The sequence below is a fragment of the Ovis canadensis genome, chromosome 22, assembly GCF_042477335.2.
Source record: "Ovis canadensis isolate MfBH-ARS-UI-01 breed Bighorn chromosome 22, ARS-UI_OviCan_v2, whole genome shotgun sequence".
In the NCBI taxonomy this organism is placed as follows: Eukaryota; Metazoa; Chordata; class Mammalia; order Artiodactyla; family Bovidae; genus Ovis; species Ovis canadensis.
In genome coordinates this window covers 6133559-6154397 of record NC_091266.1, presented here as the reverse complement: position 1 = coordinate 6154397, position 20839 = coordinate 6133559, and positions in this window count along the sequence as shown.

The following is a 20839-nucleotide window of genomic DNA, read 5'->3' as shown; positions in this document are numbered from 1 at the left end:
GCTCTCCACAGGAAAGGCGAGAGGAACTCCAGGGTCGTGCCTCCATTCCAGGAGTCCCTCAGATGTGTCAGTCCATTCCAGAGGAACCTGTTTTCCCTGCACTGCCTTTACGTTCAAGCCGAGGATCGACTCCCACCACGTGTGCACGTGGGACAGCCCTGTGGGAAAGCCTCGTGGGAAAGCCTCGTGGGAAAGACTCGAGGGAAAACCATAGATCCTTTGATCCACGCGGCGGACTGCGTGACACTGCTGCTACCACTCTGGAGGAAAGCGCAAGTGCATGCCCGCATTCGAGACGAGGACTGACTCCCCTGGGGAGACTCCAGAAGTACCCCAAGATCCATGTCAGCACTGGAGAGGAATCCTCAGGTTCCGGCCCCGACTCCACGCAAGGTCTTAGGCCCCGGCATCGACGGGAGAGGAATCCCGAGAGGCCCCCGAGGAACTCGCATGCGGACTGGCCTTTCCTGAGGCCTCCAGAGCGGGTCCCTGAGGTCCCCGTCGTAAGTCGAGAGCACCTGCCACAACTCGAGAAAATCCAGGAGGTTTTGCCCTCCAGGCGAGATGAGGCCCATTTCCGCTGAGGCTTCTCGAGGCTAATCACATCTAACCACTGGAACTTCCAAAGGGTCCTTCACACCCTTGCTACAACTCAAGCAGTTCCGTGACATACCCGTCTCCACTCGAGAGGAAGCACGTGGGGTCCCGCACACATCCAGGGGAGCCTCGTTTCCGCCTCCTAGCTCAAGATGAGGGATCCTTTCCTTGTTTTGTAGGGAAAGAATTCCCGGCGTTCCCGTCGCATCTCAAGAGGAGGCGCTCTCCACAGGAAAGGCGAGAGGAACTCCAGGGTCGTGCCACCATTCCAAGAGTCCCCCAGATGTGTCAGTCCATTCCAGAGGAACCTGTTTTCCCTGCACTGCCTTGACGTTCAAGCCGAGGATCGACTCCCACCACATGTGCACGAGGGACAGCCCTGTGGGAAAGCCTCGTGGGAACCCTCGTGGGAAAGACTCGAGGGAAAACCATAGATCTTTTGATCCACGCGGCGGACTGCGTGACACTGCTGCTACCGCTCTGGAGGAAAGCGCAAGTGCATGCCCGCATTCGAGACGAGGACTGACTCCCCTGGGGAGACTCCAGAAGTACCCCAAGATCCATGTCAGCACTGGAGAGGAATCCTCAGGTTCCGGCCCCGACTCCACACAAGGTCTTAGGCCCCGGCATCGACGGGAGAGGAATCCCGAGAGCCCCCGAGGAACTCGCATGGGGACTGGCCTTTCCTGAGGCCACCAGAATGGGTCCCTGAGGTCCCCGTGGTAACTCGAGAGCACCTGCCGCAACTCGAGAAAATCCAGGAGGTTTTGCCCTCCAGGCGAGATGAGGCCCATTTCCGCTGAGCTTCTCGAGGCTAATCACATCTGACCACTGGAACTTCCAAAGGGTCCTTCACAGCCTTGCTGCAACTCAAGAAGTTCCCCGACATAACCGTATCCACTCGAGAGGAAGCACGTGGGGTCCCGCACATATCCAGGGGAGCCCCGTTTCCGCCTCCTAGCTCGAGATGAGGGATCCTTTCCCTGTTTCGTAGGAAAAGAATTCCCGGCGTTCCCGTCTCATCTCAAGAAGAGGCGCTCTCCACAGGAAAGTCGAGAGGAACTCCAGGGTCGTGCCACCATTCCAAGAGTCCCCCAGATGGGTCAGTCCATTCCAGAGGAACCTGTTTTCCCTGCACTGCCTTGACGTTCAAGCCGAGGATCGACTCCCACCACGTGTGCACGTGGGACAGCCCTGTGGGAAAGCCTCGTGGGAAAGCCTCGTGGGAAAGACTTGAGGGAAAACCATAGATCCTTTGATCCACGCGGCGGAATGCGTGACACTGCTGATACCGCTCTGGAGGAAAGCGTAAGTGCATGCCCGCATTCGAGACGAGGACTGACTCCCCTGGGGAGACTCGAGAAGTACCCCAAGATCCATGTCAGCACTGGAGAGGAATCCTCAGGTTCCAGCCCCGACTCCACACAAGGTCTTAGGCCCCGGCATCGACGGGAGAGGAATCCCGAGAGGCCCCCGAGGAACTCGCATGGGGACTGGCCTTTCCTGAGGCCACCAGAGCGAGTCCCTGAGGTCCCTGTCGTAAGTCGAGAGCACCTGCCGCAACTCGAGAAAATCCAGGAGGTTTTGCCCTCCAGGCGAGATGAGGCCCATTTCCGCTGAGGCTTCTCGAGGCTAATCACATCTAACCACTGGAACTTCCAAAGGGTCCTTCACACCCTTGCTGCAACTCAAGAAGTTCCTCGACATACCCGTCTGCACTCGAGAGGAAGCACGTGGGGTCCCGCACACATCCAGGGGAGCCCCATTTCCGCCTCCTAGCCCGAGATGAGGGATCCTTTCCCTGTTTCGTAGGGAAAGAATTCCCGGCGTTTCCGTCGCATCTCAAGAGGAGGTGCTCTCCACAGGAAAGGAGAGAGGAACTCCAGGGTCGTGCCACCATTCCAAGAGTCCCCCAGATGTGTGAGTCCATTCCAGAGGAACCTGTTTTCCCCGCACTGCCTTGACGTTCAAGCCGAGGATCGACTCCCACCACGTGTGCACGTGGGACAGCCCTGTGGGAAAGCCTCGTGGGAAAGCCTCGTGGGAAAGACTCGAGGGAAAACCATAGATCCTTTGATCCACGCGGCAGACTGCGTGACACTGCTGCTACCGCTCTGGAGGAAAGCGCAAGTGCATGCCCGCATTCGAGACGAGGACTGACTCCCCTGGGGAGACTCCAGTAGTACCCCAAGATCCATGTCAGCACTGGAGAGGAATCCTCAGGTTCCGGTCCCGACTCCACACAAGGTCTTAGGCCCCGGCATCCACGGGAGAGGAATCCCGAGAGGCCCCCGAGGAACTCGCATGGGGACTGGCCTTTCCTGAGGCCACCAGAGCGGGTCCCTGAGGTCCCCGTCGTAAGACGAGAGCACCTGCCGCAACTCGAGAAAATACAGGAGGTTTTGCCCTCCAGCCGAGATGAAGCCCAATTCCGCTGAGGCTTCTCGAGGCTAATCACATCTAACCACTGGAACTTTCAAAGGGTCCTTCACACCCTTGCTGCAACTCAAGAAGTTCCCCGACATACCCGTCTCCACTGGAGAGGAAGCAAGAGGGTCCCGCACACATCCACGGGAGCCCCGTTTCCGCCTCCTAGCTTGAGATGAGGGATCCTTTCCCTGTTTCGTAGGGAAAGAATTCCCGGCGTTCCCTTCGCATCTCAAGAGGAGGCGCTCTCCACAGGAAAGGGGAGAGGAACTCCAGGGTCGTGCCACCATTCCAAGAGACCCCCAGATGTGTCAGTCCATTCCAGAGGAACCTGTTTTCCCTGCACTGCCTTGATGTTCAAGCCGAGGATCGACTCCCACCACGTGTGAACGTGGGACAGCCCTGTGGGAAAGCCTCGTGGGAAAGTCTCGAGGGAAAACCATAGATCCTTTGATCCACGCGGCGGACTGCGTGACACTGCTGCCACCGCTCTGGAGGAAAGCGCAAGTGCATGCCCGCATTCGAGACGAGGACTGACTCCCCTGGGGAGACTCCAGAAGTACCCCAAGATCCATGTCAGCACTGGAGATGAATCCTCAGACTCCTGCCTCGACTCCACACAAGGTCTTAGGCCCCGGCATCAACGGGAGAGGAATCCCGAGAGGCCCCCGAAGAGCTCGCATGGGGACTGGCCTTCCTGAGGCCACCAGAGCGGGTCCCTGAGGTCCCCGTCGTAAGTCGAGAGCACCTGCCGCAACTCGAGAAAATCCAGGAGGTTTTGCCCTCCAGGCGAGATGAGGCCCATTTCGGCTGAGGCTTCTCGAGGCTAAACACATCTAACCACTGGAACTTCCAAAGGGTCCTTCACACCCTTGCTGCAACTCAAGAAGTTCCCCAACATACCCGTCTCCACTCGAGAGGAAGCACGTTGGGTGCCGCACACATCCAGGGGAGCCCCGTTTCCGCCTCCTAGTTCGAGATGAGGGATCCTATCCCTATTTCGTAGGGAAAGAATTCCCGGCGTTCCCTTCGCATCTCAAGAGGAGGCGCTCTCCACAGGAAAGGCGAGAGCAACTCCAGGGTCGTGCCACCATTCCACGAGTCCCCCAGATGTGTCAGTCCATTCCAGAGGAATCTGTTTTCCCTGAACTACCTTGACATTCAAGCCGAGGATCGACTCCCACCACGTGTGCACGTGGGACAGCCCTGTGGGAAAGCCTCGTGGGACAGCCTCGTGGGAAAGACTCGAGGGAAAACCAAAGATCCTTTTGTCCACGCGCGGACTGTGTTACACTGCTGCTACCGCTCTGGAGGAATGCGCAAGTGCATGCCCTCATTCGAGACGAAGACTGACTCCCCTGTGGAGACTCCAGAAGTACCCCAAGATCCATGTCAGCACTGGAGAGGAATCCTCAGGTTTCTGCCCCGACTCCACACAAGGTCTTAGGCCCCGGCATCGACAGGAGAGGAATCCCAAGAGGCCCTCGAGGAACTCGCATGGGGACTGGCCTTTCATGAGGCCACCAGAGCGGGTCCCTGAGGTCCCCGTCTTAAGTCGAGAGCACCTGCCGCAACTCGAGAAAATCCAGGAGGTTTTGCCCTCCAGGCGAGATGAGGCCCATTTCCCCTGAGGCTTCTCGAGGCTAATCACATCTAACCACTGGAACTTCCAAAGGGTCCTTCACACCCTTGCTGCAACTCAAGCAGTTCCGCGACATACCCGTCTCCACTCGAGAGGAAGCACGTGGGGTCCCGCACACATACAGGGGAGCCCCGTTTCCGCCTCCTAGCTCGAGATGAGGGATCCTTTCCCTGTTTCGTAGGGATAGAATTCCCGGCGTTCCGTCGCATCTCAAGAGGAGGCGCTCTCCACAGGAAAGGCGAGAGGAACTCCAGGGTCGTGGCACCATTCCAAGAGACCCCCAGATGTGTCAGTCCATTCCAGAGGAACCTGTTTTCCCTGCACTGCCTTGACGTTCAAGCCGAGGATCGACTCCCACCACGTGTGCACGTGGGACAGCCCTGTGGGAAAGCCTCGTGGGAAAGCCTCGTGGGAAAGACTCGAGGGAAAACCATAGATCCTTTGATCCACGCGGCCGACTGCTTGACACTGCTGCTACCGCTCTGGAGGAAAGCGCAAGTGCATGCCCGCATTCGAGACGAGGACTGACTCCCCTGGGGAGACTCCAGAAATACCCCAAGATCCATGTCAGCACTGGAGAGGAATCCACAGGTTCCGGCCCCGACTCCACACAAGGTATTAGTCCCCGGCATCGACGGGAGAGGTATCCCGAGAGGCCCCCGAGGAACTCGCATGGGGACTGGCCTTTCCTGAGGCCTCCAGAGCGGGTCCCTGAGGTCCCCGTCGTAAGTCGAGAGCACCTGCCGCAACTCGAGAAAATCCAGGAGGTTTTGCCCTCCAGGCGAGATGAGGCCCATTTCCGCTGAGGCTTCTCGAGGCTAATCACATCTAACCACTGGAACTTCCAAAGGGTCCTTCACACCCTTGATGCAACTCAAGCAGTTCCGCGACATACCCGTCTCCACTCGAGAGGAAGCACGTGGGGTCCCGCACACATCCAGGGGAGCCCCGTTTCCGCCTCCTAGCTCGAGATGAGGGATCCTTTCCCTGTTTCGTAGGGAAAGAATTCTCGGCGTTCCATTCGCATCTCAAGAGGAGGCGCTCTCCACAGGAAAGGAGAGAGGAACTCCAGGGTCGTGCCACCATTCCAAGAGTCCCCCAGATGTGTCAGTCCATTCCAGAGGAACCTGTTTTCCCCGCACTGCCTTGACGTTCAAGCCGAGGATCGACTCCCACCACGTGTGCACGTGGGACAGCCCTGTGGGAAAGCCTCGTGGGAAAGCCTCGTGGGAAAGACTCGAGGGAAAACCATAGATCCTTTGATCCACGCGGCGGACTGCGTGACACTGCTGCTACCGCTCTGGAGGAAAGCGCAAGTGCATGCCCGCATTCGAGACGAGGACTGACTCCCCTGGGGAGACTCCAGAAGTACCCCAAGATCCATGTCAGCACTGGAGAGGAATCCTCAGGTTCCGGCCCCGACTCCACACAAGGTCTTAGGCCCCGGCATCGACGGGAGAGGAATCCCGAGAGGCCCCCGAGGAACTCGCATGGGGACTGGCCTTTCCTGAGGCCACCAGAGCGGGTCCCTGAGGTCCCCGTCGTAAGTCGAGAGCACCTGCAGCAACTCGAGAAAATCCAGGGGGTTTTGCCCTCCAGGCGAGATGAGGCCCATTTCCGCTGAGGCTTCTCGAGGCTAATCACATCTAACCACTGGAACTTCCAAAGGGTCCTTCACACCCTTGCTGCAACTCAAGCAGTTCCGCGACATACCCGTCTCCACTAGCGAGGAAGCACTTGGGGTCCCGCACACATCCAGGGGAGCCCCGTTTCCGCCTCCTAGCTCGAGATGAGGGAACCTTTCCCTGTTTCGTAGGTAAAGAATTCCCGGCGTTCCCGTCGCATCTCAAGAGGAGGCGCTCTCCACAGGTAAGGCGAGAGGAACTCCAGGGTCGTGGCACCATTCCAAGAGACCACCAGATGTGTCAGTCCATTCCAGAGGAACCTGTTTTCCCTGCACTGCCTTGACGTTCAAGCCGAGGATCGACTCCCACCACGTGTGCACGTGGGACAGCCCTGTGGGAAAGCCTGGTGGGAAAGCCTCGTGGGAAAGACTCGAGGGAAAACCATAGATCCTTTGATCCACGCGGCGGACTGCGTGACACTGCTGCTACCGCTCTGGAGGAAAGCGCAAGTGCATGCCTGCATTCGAGACGAGGACTGACTCCCATGGGGAGACTCCAGAAGTACCCCAAGATCCATGTCAGCACTGGAGAGGAATCCTCAGGTTCCGGCCCCGACTCCACACAAGGTCTTAGGCCCCGGCATCGACGGGAGAGGAATCCCGAGAGGCCCCCGAGGAACTCACATGGGGACTGGCCTTTCCTGAGGCCACCAGAGCGGGTCCCTGAGGTCCTCGTCGTAAGTCGAGAGCACCTGCCGCAACTCGAGAAAATCCAGGAGGTGTTGCCCTCCAGGCGAGATGAGGCCCATTTCCGCTGAGGCTTCTCGAGGCTAATCACATCTAACCACTGGAACTTCCAAAGGGTCCTTCACACCCTTGCTGCAACTCAAGAAGTTCCACGACATAACCGTCTCCACTCGAGAGGAAGCACGTGGGGTCCCGCACACATCCAGGGGAGCCCCGTTTCCGCCTCCTAGCTCGAGATGAGGGATCCTTTCCCTGTTTCGTAGGGAAAGAATTCCCGGCGTTCCCGTCGCATCTCAAGAGGAGGCGCTCTCCACAGGAAAGGCGAGAGGAACACCAGGGTCGTGCCACCATTCCAAGAGTCCCCCAGATGTGTCAGTCCATTCCAGAGGAACCTGTTTTCCCCGCACTGCCTGGACGTTCAAGCCGAGGATCGACTCCCACCACGTGTGCTCGTGGGACAGCCCTGTGGGAAAGCCTCGTGGGAAAGCCTCGTGGGAAAGACTCGAGGGAAAAGCATAGATCCTTTGATCCAAGGGGCGGATTGCGTGACACTGCTGCTACCGCTCTGGAGGAAAGCGCAAGTGCATGCCCGCATTCGAGACGGGGACTGACTCCCCTGGGGAGACTCCAGAAGTACCCCAAGATCCATGTCAGCACTGGAGAGGAATCCTCAGGTTCCGGTCCCGACTCCACACAAGGTCTTAGGCCCCGGCATCCACGGGAGAGGAATCCCGAGAGGCCCCCGAGGAACTCGCATGGGGACTGGCCTTTCCTGAGGCCACCAGAGCGGGTCCCTGAGGTCCCCGTCGTAAGACGAGAGCACCTGCCGCAACTCGAGAAAATCCAGGAGGTTTTGCCCTCCAGGCGAGATGAGGCCCATTTCCGCTGAGGCTTCTCGAGGCTAATCACATCTAACCACTGGAACTTCCAAAGGGTCCTTCACACCCTTGCTGCAACTCAAGCAGTTCCGCGACATACCCGTCTCCACTCGAGAGGAAGCACGTGGGGTCCCGCACACATCCAGGGGAGCCCCGTTTCCGCCTCCTAGCTCGAGATGAGGGATCCTTTCCCTGTTTCGTAGGGAAAGAATTCCCGGCGTTCCCGTCGCATCTCAAGAGGAGGCGCTCTCCACAGGAAAGGAGAGAGGAACTCCAGGGTCGTGCCACCATTCCAAGAGTCCCCCAGATGTGTCAGTCCATTCCAGAGGAACCTGTTTTCCCCGCACTGCCTTGACGTTCAAGCCGAGGATCGACTCCCACCACGTGTGCACGTGGGGCAGCCCTGTGGGAAAGCCTCGTGGGAAAGCCTCGTGGGAAAGACTCGAGGGAAAACCATAGATCCTTTGATCCACGCGGCGGACTGCGTGACACTGCTGCTACCGCTCTGGAGGAAAGCGCAAGTGCATGCCCGCATTCGAGACGAGGACTGACTCCCCTGGGGAGACTCCAGTAGTACCCCAAGATCCATGTCAGCACTGGAGAGGAATCCTCAGGTTCCGGCCCCAACTCCACACAAGGTCTTAGGCCCCGGCATCGACGGGAGAGGAATCCCGAGAGGCCCCCGAGGAACTCGCATGGGGACTGGCCTTTCCTGAGGCCACCACAGCGGGTCCCTGAGGTCCCCGTCGAAAGTCGAGAGCACCTGCCGCAACTCGAGAAAATCCAGGAGGTTTTGCCCTCCAAGCGAGATGAGGCCCATTTCCGCTGAGGCTTCTCGAGGCTAATCACATCTAACCACTGGAACTTCCAAAGGGTCCTTCACAACCTTGCTGCAACTCAAGAAGTTCCCCGACATACCCGTCTGCAATCGAGAGGAAGCACTTGGGGTCCCGCACACATCCAGGGGAGCCCCATTTCCGCCTCCTAGCCCGAGATGAGGGATCCTTTCCCTGTTTCATAGGGAAAGAATTCCCGGCGTTCCCGTCGCATCTCAAGAGGAGGCGCACTCCACAGGAAAGGCGAGAGGAACTCCAGGGTCGTGCCACCATTCCAAGAGACCCCCAGATGAGTCAGTCCAATACAGAGGAAGCTGTTTTCCCTGCACTGCCTTGACGTTCAAGCCGAGGATCGACTCCCACCACGTGTGCACGTGGGACAGCCCTGTGGGAAAGCCTCGTGGGAAAGCCTCGTGGGAAAGACTCGAGGGAAAACCATAGATCCTTTGATCCACGGGGTGGACTGCGTGACACTGCTGCTACCGCTCTGGAGGAAAGCGCAAGTGCAGGCCCTCATTCGAGACGAGCACTGACTCTCCGGGGAGACTCCAGAAGTACCCCAAGATCCATGTCAGCACTGGAGAGGAATCCTCAGGTTCCGGCCCCGACTCCACACAAGGTCTTAGGCCCCGGCATCCACGGGAGAGGAATCCCGAGAGGCCCCCGAGGAACTCGCATGGGGACTGGCCTTTCCTGAGGCCACCAGAGCGGGTCCCTGATGTCCCCGTCGTAAGTCGAGAGCACCTGCCGCAACTCGAGAAAATCCAGGAGGTGTTGCCCTCCAGGCGAGATGAGGCCCATTTCCGCTGAGGCTTCTGGAGGCTAATCACCTCTAACCACTGGAACTTCCAAAGGGTCCTTCACACCCTTGCTGCAACTCAAGCAGTTCCGCGACATACCCGTCTCCACTCGAGAGGAAGCACGTGGGGTCCCGCACACATCCAGGGGAGCCCCGTTTCCGCCTCCTAGCTCGAGATGAGGGAACCTTTCCCTGTTTCGTAGGGAAAGAATTCCCGGCGTTCCCGTCGCATCTCAAGAGGAGGCGCTCTCCACAGGTAAGGAGAGAGGAACTCCAGGGTCGTGGCACCATTCCAAGAGACCACCAGATGTGTCAGTCCATTCCAGAGGAACCTGTTTTCCCTGCACTGCCTTGACGTTCAAGCCGAGGATCGACTCCCACCACGTGTGCACGTGGGACAGCCCTGTGGGAAAGCCTGGTGGGAAAGCCTCGTGGGAAAGACTCGAGGGAAAACCATAGATCCTTTGATCCACGCGGCGGACTGCGTGACACTGCTGCTACCGCTCTGGAGGAAAGCGCAAGTGCATGCCTGCATTCGAGACGAGGACTGACTCCCCTGGGGAGACTCCAGAAGTACCCCAAGATCCATGTCAGCACTGGAGAGGAATCCTCAGGTTCCGGTCCCGACTCCACACAAGGTCTTAGGCCCCGGCATCCACGGGAGAGGAATCCCGAGAGGCCCCTGAGGAACTCGCATGGGGACTGGCCTTTCCTGAGGCCACCAGAGCGGGTCCCTGAGGTCCCCGTCGTAAGACGAGAGCACCTGCCGCAACTCGAGAAAATACAGGAGGTTTTGCCCTCCAGCCGAGATGAAGCCCAATTCCGCTGAGGCATCTCGAGGCTAATCACATCTAACCACTGGAACTTTCAAAGGGTCCTTCACACCCTTGCTGCAACTCAAGAAGTTCCCCGACATACCCGTCTCCACTCGAGAGGAAGCACGAGGGTCCCGCACACATCCACGGGAGCCCCGTTTCCGCCTCCTAGCTTGAGATGAGGGATCCTTTCCCTGTTTCGTAGGGAAAGAATTCCCGGCGTTCCCTTCGCATCTCAAGAGGAGGCGCTCTCCACAGGAAAGGGGAGAGGAACTCCAGGGTCGTGCCACCATTCCAAGAGACCCCCAGATGTGTCAGTCGATTCCAGAGGAACCTGTTTTCCCTGCACTGCCTTGATGTTCAAGCCGAGGATCGACTCCCACCACGTGTGAACGTGGGACAGCCCTGTGGGAAAGCCTCGTGGGAAAGCCTCGTGGGAAAGACTCGAGGGAAAACCATAGATCCTTTGATCCACGCGGCGGACTGCGTGACACTGCTGCCACCGCTCTGGAGGAAAGCGCAAGTGCATGCCCGCATTCGAGACGAGGACTGACTCCCCTGGGGAGACTCCAGAAGTACCCCAAGATCCATGTCAGCACTGGAGAGGAATCCTCAGATTCCGGCCTCGACTCCACACAAGGTCTTAGGCCCCGGCATCAACGGGAGAGGAATCCCGAGAGGCCCCCGAAGAGCTCGCATGGGGACTGGCCTTCCTGAGGCCACCAGAGCGGGTCCCTGAGGTCCCCGTCGTAAGTCGAGAGCACCTGCCGCAACTCGAGAAAATCCAGGAGGTTTTGCCCTCCAGGCGAGATGAGGCCCATTTCCGCTGAGGCTTCTCGAGGCTAATCACATCTAACCACTGGAACTTCCAAAGGGTCCTTCACACCCTTGCTGCAACTCAAGAAGTTCCCCAACATACCCGTCTCCACTCGAGAGGAAGCTCGTGGGGTGCCGCACACATCCAGGGAAGCCCCGTTTCCGCCTCCTAGTTCGAGATGAGGGATCCTATCCCTATTTCGTAGGGAAAGAATTCCCGGCGTTCCCTTCGCATCTCAAGAGGAGGCGCTCTCCACAGGAAAGGCGAGAGCAACTCCAGGGTCGTGCCACCATTCCACGAGTCCCCCAGATGTGTCAGTCCATTCCAGAGGAAACTGTTTTCCCTGAACTGCCTTGACGTTCAAGCCGAGGATCGACTCACACCACGTGTGCACGTGGGACAGCCCTGTGGGAAAGCCTCGTGGGACAGCCTCGTGGGAAAGACTCGAGGGAAAACCAAAGATCCTTTTGTCCACGCGCGGACTGTGTTACACTGCTGCTACCGCTCTGGAGGAAAGCGCAAGTGCATGCCCTCATTCGAGACGAAGACTGACTCCCCTGGGGAGACTCCAGAAGTACCCCAAGATCCATGTCAGCACTGGAGAGGAATCCTCAGGTTTCTGCCCCGACTCCACACAAGGTCTTAGGCCCCGGCATCGACAGGAGAGGAATCCCAAGAGGCCCTCAAGGAACTCGCATGGGGACTGGCCTTTCATGAGGCCACCAGAGCGGGTCCCTGAGGTCCCCGTCGTAAGTCGAGAGCACCTGCCGCAACTCGAGAAAATCCAGGAGGTTTTGCCCTCCAGGCGAGATGAGGCCCATTTCCCCTGAGGCTTCTCGAGGCTAATCACATCTAACCACTGGAACTTCCAAAGGGTCCTTCACACCCTTGCTGCAACTCAAGCAGTTCCGCGACATAACCGTCTCCACTCGAGAGCAAGCACTTGGGGTCCCGCACACATTCAGGGGAGCCCCGTTTCCGCCTCCTAGCTCGAGATGAGGGATCCTTTCCCTGTTTCGTAGGGAAATAATTCCCGGCGTTCCCGTCGCATCTCAAGAGGAGGTGCTCTCCACAGGAAAGGCGAGAGGAACTCCAGGGTCGTGCCACCATTCCAAGAGTCCCCCAGATGTGTCAGTCCATTCCAGAGGAACCTGTTTTCCCTGAACTGCCTTGACGTTCAAGCCGTGGATCGACTCGCACCACGTGTGCACTTGGGACAGACCTGTGGGAAAGCCTCGTGGGAAAGCCTCGTGGGAAAGACTCGAGGGAAAACCATAGATCCTTTGATCCACGCGGCGGACTGCGTGACACGGCTGCTACCGCTCTGGAGGAAAGCGCAAGTGCATGCCCGCATTCGAGACGAGGACTGACTCCCCTGGGGAGACTCCAGAAGTACCCCAAGATCCATGTCAGCACTGGAGAGGAAACCTCAGGTTCCGGCCCCGACTCCACACAAGGTCTTAGGCCCCGGCATCGACGGGAGAGGAATCCCGAGTGGCCCCCGAGGAACTCACATGGGGACTGGCCTTTCCTGAGGCCACCAGAGGGGGTCCCTGAGGTCCTCGTCGTAAGTCGAGAGCACCTGCCGCAATTCGAGAAAATCCAGGAGGTGTTGCCCTCCAGGCGAGATGAGGCCCATTTCCGCTGAGGCTTCTCGAGGCTAATCACATCTAACCACTGGAACTTCCAAAGGGTCCTTCTCACCCTTGCTGTAACTCAAGAAGTTCCACGACATAACCGTCTCCACTCGAGAGGAAGCACGTGGGGTCCCGCACACATCCAGGGGAGCCCCGTTTCCGCCTCCTAGCTCGAGATGAGGGATCCTTTCCCTGTTTCGTAGGGAAAGAATTCCCGGCGTTCCCGTCGCATCTCAAGAGGAGGCGCTCTCCACAGGAAAGGCGAGAGGAACTCCAGGGTCGTGCCACCATTCCAAGAGTCCCCCAGATGTGTCAGTCCATTCCAGAGGAACCTGTATTCCCTGCACTGCCTTGACGTTCAAGCCGAGGATCGACGCCCACCACGTGTGCACGTGGGACAGCCCTGTGGGAAAGCCTCGTGGGAAAGCCTCGTGGGAAAGACTCGAGGGAAAAGCATAGATCCTTTGATCCACGGGGCGGATTGCGTGACACTGCTGCTACCGCTCTGGAGGAAAGCGCAAGTGCATGCCCGCATTCGAGACGGGGACTGACTCCCCTGGGGAGACTCCAGAAGTACCCCAAGATCCATGTCAGCACTGGAGAGGAATCCTCAGGTTCCGGCCCCGACTCCACACAAGGTCTTAGGCCCCGGCATCGACGGGAGAGGAATCCCGAGAGGCCCCCGAGGAACTCGCATGGGGACTGGCCTTTCCTGAGGCCACCAGAGCGGGTCCCTGAGGTCCCCGTCGTAAGACGAGAGCACCTGCCGCAACTCGAGAAAATACAGGAGGTTTTGCCGTCCAGCCGAGATGAAGCCCAATTCCGCTGAGGCTTCTCGAGGCTAATCACATCTAACCACTGGAACTTTCAAAGGGTCCTTCACACCCTTGCTGCAACTCAAGAAGTTCCCCGACATACCCGTCTCCACTCGAGAGGAAGCACGTGGGGTGCCGCACACATCCAGGGGAGCCCCGTTTCCGCCTCCTAGTTCGAGATGAGGGATCCTATCCCTATTTCGTAGGGAAAGAATTCCCGGCGTTCCCTTCGCATCTCAAGAGGAGGCGCTCTCCACAGGAAAGGCGAGAGCAACTCCAGGGTCGTGCCACCATTCCACGAGTCCCCCAGATGTGTCAGTCCATTCCAAAGGAACCTGTTTTCCCTGAACTGCCTTGACGTTCAAGCCGAGGATCGACTCCCACCACGTGTGCACGTGGGACAGCCCTGTGGGAAAGCCTCGTGGGACAGCCTCGTGGGAAAGACTCGAGGGAAAACCAAAGATCCTTTTGTCCACGCGCGGACTGTGTTACACTGCTGCTACCGCTCTGGAGGAAAGCGCAAGTGCATGCCCTCATTCGAGACGAAGACTGACTCCCCTGTGGAGACTCCAGAAGTACCCCAAGATCCATGTCAGCACTGGAGAGGAATCCTCAGGTTCCGGCCCCGACTCCACACAAGGTCTTAGGCCCCGGCATCGACAGGAGAGGAATCCCAAGAGGCCCTCGAGGAACTCGCATGGGGACTGGCCTTTCATGAGGCCACCAGAGCGGGTCCCTGAGGTCCCCGTCGTAAGTCGAGAGCACCTGCCGCAACTCGAGAAAATCCAGGAGGTTTTGCCCTCCAGGCGAGATGAGGCCCATTTCCCCTGAGGCTTCTCGAGGCTAATCACATCTAACCACTGGAACTTCCAAAGGGTCCTTCACACCCTTGCTGCAACTCAAGCAGTTCCGCGACATACCCGTCTCCACTCGAGAGCAAGCAGTTGGGGTCCCGCACACATCCAGGGGAGCCCCGTTTCCGCCTCCTAGCTCGAGATGAGGGATCCTTTCCCTGTTTCGTAGGGAAAGAATTCCCGGCGTTCCCGTCGCATCTCAAGAGGAGGTGCTCTCCACAGGAAAGGCGAGAGGAACTCCAGGGTCGTGCCACCATTCCAAGAGTCCCCCAGATGTGTCAGTCCATTCCAGAGGAACCTGTTTTCCCTGAACTGCCTTGACGTTCAAGCCGTGGATCGACTCGCACCACGTGTGCACTTGCGACAGACCTGTGGGAAAGCCTCGTGGGAAAGCCTCGTGGGAAAGACTCGAGGGAAAACCATAGATCCTTTGATCCACGCGGCGGACTGCGTGACACGGCTGCTACCGCTCTGGAGGAAAGCGCAAGTGCATGCCCGCATTCGAGACGAGGACTGACTCCCCTGGGGAGACTCCAGAAGTACCCCAAGATCCATGTCAGCACTGGAGAGGAATCCTCAGGTTCCGGCCCCTACGCCACACAAGGTCTTAGGCCCCGGCATCGACGGGAGAGGAATCCCGAGAGGACCCCGAGGAACTCGCATGGGGACTGGCCTTTCCTGAGGCCTCCAGAGCGGGTCCCTGAGGTCCCCGTCGTAAGTCGAGAGCACCTGCCGCAACTCGAGAAAATCCAGGAGGTTTTGCCCTCCAGGCGAGATGAGGCCCATTTCCGCTGAGGCTTCTCGAGGCTAATCACATCTAACCACTGGAACTTCCAAAGGGTCCTTCACACCCTTGCTGCAACTCAAGCAGTTCCGCGACATATCCGTCTCCACTCGAGAGGAAGCACGTGGGGTCCCGCACACATACAGGGGAGCCCCGTTTCCGCCTCCTAGCTCGAGATGAGGGATCCTTTCGCTGTTTCGTAGGGATAGCATTCCCGGCGTTCCGTCGCATCTCAAGAGGAGGCGCTCTCCACAGGAAAGGCGAGAGGAACTCCAGGGTCGTGGCACCATTCCAAGAGACCCCCAGATGTGTCAGTCCATTCCAGAGGAACCTGTTTTCCCTGCACTGCCTTGACGTTCAAGCCGAGGATCGACTCCCACCACGTGTGCACGTGGGACAGCCCTGTGGGAAAGCCTCGTGGGAAAGCCTCGTGGGAAAGACTCGAGGGAAAAGCATAGATCCTTTGATCCACGGGGCGGATTGCGTGACACTGCTGCTACCGCTCTGGAGGAAAGCGCAAGTGCATGCCCGCATTCGAGACGGGGACTGACTCCCCTGGGGAGACTCCAGAAGTACCCCAAGATCCATGTCAGCACTGGAGAGGAATCCTCAGGTTCCGTTCCCGACTCCACACAAGGTCTTAGGCCCCGGCATCCACGGGAGAGGAATCCCGAGAGGCCCCCGAGGAACTCGCATGGGGACTGGCCTTTCCTGAGGCCACCAGAGCGCGTCCCTGAGGTCCCCGTCGTAAGACGAGAGCACCTGCCGCACCTCGAGAAAATACAGGAGGTTTTGCCCTCCAGCCGAGATGAAGCCCAATTCCGCTGAGGCTTCTCGAGGCTAATCACATCTAACCACTGGAACTTTCAAAGGGTCCTTCACACCCTTGCTGCAACTCAAGAAGTTCCCCGACATACCCGTCTCCACTCGAGAGGAAGCACGAGGGTCCCGCACACATCCACGGGAGCCCCGTTTCCGCCTCCTAGCTTGAGATGAGGGATCCTTTCCCTGTTTCGTAGGGAAAGAATTCCCGGCGTTCCCTTCGCATCTCAAGAGGAGGCGCTCTCCACAGGAAAGGCGAGAGGAACTCCAGGGTCGTGCCACCATTCCAAGAGACCCCCAGATGTGTCAGTCCATTCCAGAGGAACCTGTTTTCCCTGCACTGCCTTGATGTTCAAGCCGAGGATCGACTCCCACCACGTGTGCACGTGGGACAGCCCTGTGGGAAAGCCTCGTGGGAAAGCCTCGTGGGAAAGACTCGAGGGAAAACCATAGATCCTTTGATCCACGCGGCGGACTGCGTGACACTGCTGCCACCGCTCTGGAGGAAAGCGCAAGTGCATGCCCGCATTCGAGACGAGGAATGACTCCCCTGGGGAGACTCCAGAAGTACCCCAAGATCCATGTCAGCACTGGAGAGGAATCCTCAGGTTCCGGCCTCGACTCCACACAAGGTCTTAGGCCCCGGCATCAACGGGAGAGGAATCCCGAGAGGCCCCCGAAGAGCTCGCATGGGGACTGGCCTTCCTGAGGCCACCAGAGCGGGTCCCTGAGGTCCCCGTCGTAAGTCGAGAGCACCTGCCGCAACTCGAGAAAATCCAGGAGGTTTTGCCCTCCAGGCGAGATGAGGCCCATTTCCGCTGAGGCTTCTCGAGGCTAATCACATCTAACCACTGGAACTTCCAAAGGGTCCTTCACACCCTTGCTGCAACTCAAGAAGTTCCCCAACATACCCGTCTCCACTCGAGAGGAAGAACGTTGGGTGCCGCACACATCCAGGGGAGCCCCGTTTCCGCCTCCTAGTTCGAGATGAGGGATCCTATCCCTATTTCGCAGGGAAAGAATTCCCGGCGTTCCCTTCGCATCTCAAGAGGAGGCGCTCTCCACAGGAAAGGCGAGAGCAACTCCAGGGTCGTGCCACCATTCCACGAGTCCCCCAGATGTGTCAGTCCATTCCAGAGGAACCTGTTTTCCCTGAACTGCCTTGACGTTCAAGCCGAGGATCAACTCCCACCACGTGTGCACGTGGGACAGCCCTGTGGGAAAGCCTCGTGGGACAGCCTCGTGGGAAAGACTCGAGGGAAAACCAAAGATCCTTTTGTCCACGCGCGGACTGTGTTACACTGCTGCTACCGCTCTGGAGGAAAGCGCAAGTGCATGCCCTCATTCGAGACGAAGACCGACTCCCCTGTGGAGACTCCAGAAGTATCCCAAGATCCATGTCAGCACTGGAGAGGAATCCTCAGGTTTCTGCCCCGACTCCACACAAGGTCTTAGGCCCCGGCATCGACAGGAGAGGAATCCCAAGAGGCCCTCGAGGAACTCGCATGGGGACTGGCCTTTCATGAGGCCACCAGAGCGGGTCCCTGAGGTCCCCGTCGTAAGTCGAGAGCACCTGCCGCAACTCGAGAAAATCCAGGAGGTTTTGCCCTCCAGGCGAGATGAGGCCCATTTCCGCTGAGGCTTCTCGAAGCTAATCACATCTAACCACTGGAACATCCAAAGGGTCCTTCTCACCCTTGCTGCAACTCAAGAAGTTCCCCGACATACCCGTCTCCACTCGAGAGGAAGCATGAGGGTCAAGCACACATCCAGGGGAGCCCCGTTTCCGCCTCCTAGCTCGAGATGAGGGATCCTTTCCCTGTTTCGTAGGGAAAGAATTCCCGGCGTTCCCGTCGCATCTCAAGAGGAGGCGCTCTCCACAGGAAAGGCGAGAGGAACTCCAGGGTCGTGCCACCATTCCAAGGGTCCCCCAGATGTGTCAGTACATTCCAGAGGAACCTGTTTTCCCTGCACTGCCTTGACGTTCAAGCCGAGGATCGACTCCCACCACGTGTGCACGTGGGACAGCCCTGTGGGAAAGCCTCGTGGGAAAGCCTCGTGGGAAAGACTCGAGGGAAAACCATAGATCCTTTGATCCACGCGGCGGACTCCGTGACACTGCTGCCACCGCTCTGGAGGAAAGCGCAAGTGCATGCCCGCATTCGAGACGAGGACTGACTCCCCTGGGGAGACTCCAGAAGTACCCCAAGATCCATGTCAGCACTGGAGAGGAATCCTCAGGTTCCGGCCCCGACAACACACAAGTTCTTAGGCCCCGGCATCGACAGGAGAGGAATCCCGAGAGGCCCCCGAGGAACTCGCATGGGGACTGGCCTTTCCTGAGGCCACCAGAGCGGGCCCTGAGGTCCCCGTCGTAAGTCGAGAGCACCTGCCGCAACTCGAGTAAATCCAGGAGGTTTTGCCCTCCAGGCGAGATGAGGCCCATTTCCGCTGAGGCTTCTCGAGGCTAATCATATCTAACCACTGGAACTTCCAAAGGGTCCTTCACACACTTGATGCAACTCAAGAAGTTCCCCGACATACCCGTCTCCACTCGAGAGGAAGCACATGGGGTCCCGCACACATCCAGGGGAGCCCCGTTTCTGCCTCCTAGCTCGAGATGAGGGATCCTTTCCCTGTTTCGTAGGGAAAGAATTCCCGGCGTTCCCGTGGCATCTCAAGAGGAGGCGCTCTCCACAGGAAAGGGGAGAGGAACTCCAGGGTCGTGCCACCATTCCAAGAGACCCCCAGATGTGTCAGTCCATTCCAGAGGAACCTGTTTTCCCTGCACTGCCTTGACGTTCAAGCCGAGGATCGACTCCCACCACGTGTGCACGTGGGACAGCCCTGTGGGAAAGCCTCGTGGGAAAGCCTCGTGGGAAAGACTCGAGGGAAAACCATAGATCCTTTGATCCACGCGGCGGACTGCGTGACACTGCTGCTACCGCTCTGGAGGAAAGCGCAAGTGCATGCCCGCATTCGAGACGAGGACTGACTCCCCTGGGGAGACTCCAGAAGTACCCCAAGATCCATGTCAGCACTGGAGAGGAATCCTCAGGTTCCGGCCCCGACTCCACACATGGACTTAGGCCCCGGATTCGACGGGAGAGGAATCCCGAGAGGCCCCCGAGGAACTCGCATGGGGACTGGCCTTTCCTGAGGCCACCAGAGCGAGTCCCTGAGGTTCCCGTCGTAAGTCGAGAGCACCTGCCGCAACTCGAGAAAATCTAGGAGGTTTTGCCCTCCAGGCGAGATGAGGCACATTTCCGCTGAGGCTTCTCGAGGCTAATCACGTCTAACCACTGGAACTTCCTAAGGGTCCTTCACACCCTTGCTGCAACTCAAGAAGTTCCCCGACATATCGGTCTCCACTCGAGAGGAAGCTCGTGGGGTCAGGCACACATCCAGGGGAGCCCCGTTTCCGCCTCCTAGCTTGAGATGAGGGATCCTTTCCCTGTTTCGTAGGGAAAGAATTCCCGGCGTTCCCGTCGCATCTCAAGAGGAGGCGCTCTCCACAGGAAAGGCGAGAGGAACTCCAGGGTCGTGCCACCATTCCAAGAGTCCCCCAGATGTGTCAGTCCATTCCAAAGGAACCTGTTTTCCCTGCACTGCCTTGACGTTCAAGCCGAAGATCGAGTCCCACCACGTGTGCACGTGGGACAGCCCTGTGGGATAGCCTCGTGGGAAAGCCTCGTGGGAAAGACTCGAGGGAAAACCATAGATCCTTTGATCCACGCGGCGGACTGCGTGACACTGCTGCTACCGCTCTGGAGGAAAGCGCAAGTGCATGGCCGCATTCGAGACGAGGACTGACTCCCCTGTGGAGACTCCAGAAGTACCCCAAGATCCATGTCAGCACTGGAGAGGAATCCTCAGGTTCCGGCCCCGACTCCACACAAGGTCTTAGGCCCCGGCATCGACGGGAGAGGAATCCCGAGAGGCCCCCGAGGAACTCGCATGGGGACTGGCCTTTCCTGAGGCCACAAGAGCGGGTCCCTGAGGTCCCCGTCGTAAGTCGAGAGCACCTGCCGCAACTCGAGAAAATCCAGGAGGTTTTGCCCTCCAGGCGAGATGAGGCCCATTTCTGCTGAGGCTTCTCGAGGTTAATCACATCTAACCACTGGAACTTCCAAAGGGTCCTTCACACCCTTGCTGCAACTCAAGAAGTTCCCCGACATACCCGTCTCAATTTGAGAGGAAGCACATGGGGTCCCGCACACATCCAGGGGAGCCCCGTTTCCGCCTCCTAGCTCGAGATGAGGTATCCTTTCCCTGTTTCGTAGGGAAAGATTTCCCGGCGTTCCCGTCGCAACTCAAAAGGAGGCACTGTCCACAGGAAAGGCGAGAGGAACTCCAGGGTCGTGCCACCATTCCAAGAGTCCCCCAGATGTGTAAGTCCATTCCAGAGGAACCTGTTTTCCCTGCACTGCCTTGACGTTCAAGCCGAGGATCGACTCCCACCACGTGTGTACGTGGGACAGCCCTGTGGGAAAGCCTCGTGGGAAAGCCTCGTGGGAAAGACTCGAGGGAAAACCATAGATCCTTTGATCCACGCGGCGGACTGCGTGACACTGCTGCTACCGCTCTGGAGGAAAGCGCAAGTGCATGCCCGCATTCGAGACGAGGACTGACTCCCCTGGGGAGACTCCAGAAGTACCCCAAGATCCATGTCAGCACTGGAGAGGAATCCTCAGGTTCCGGCCCCGACTCCACACAAGGTCTTAGTCCCCGGCATCGACGGGAGA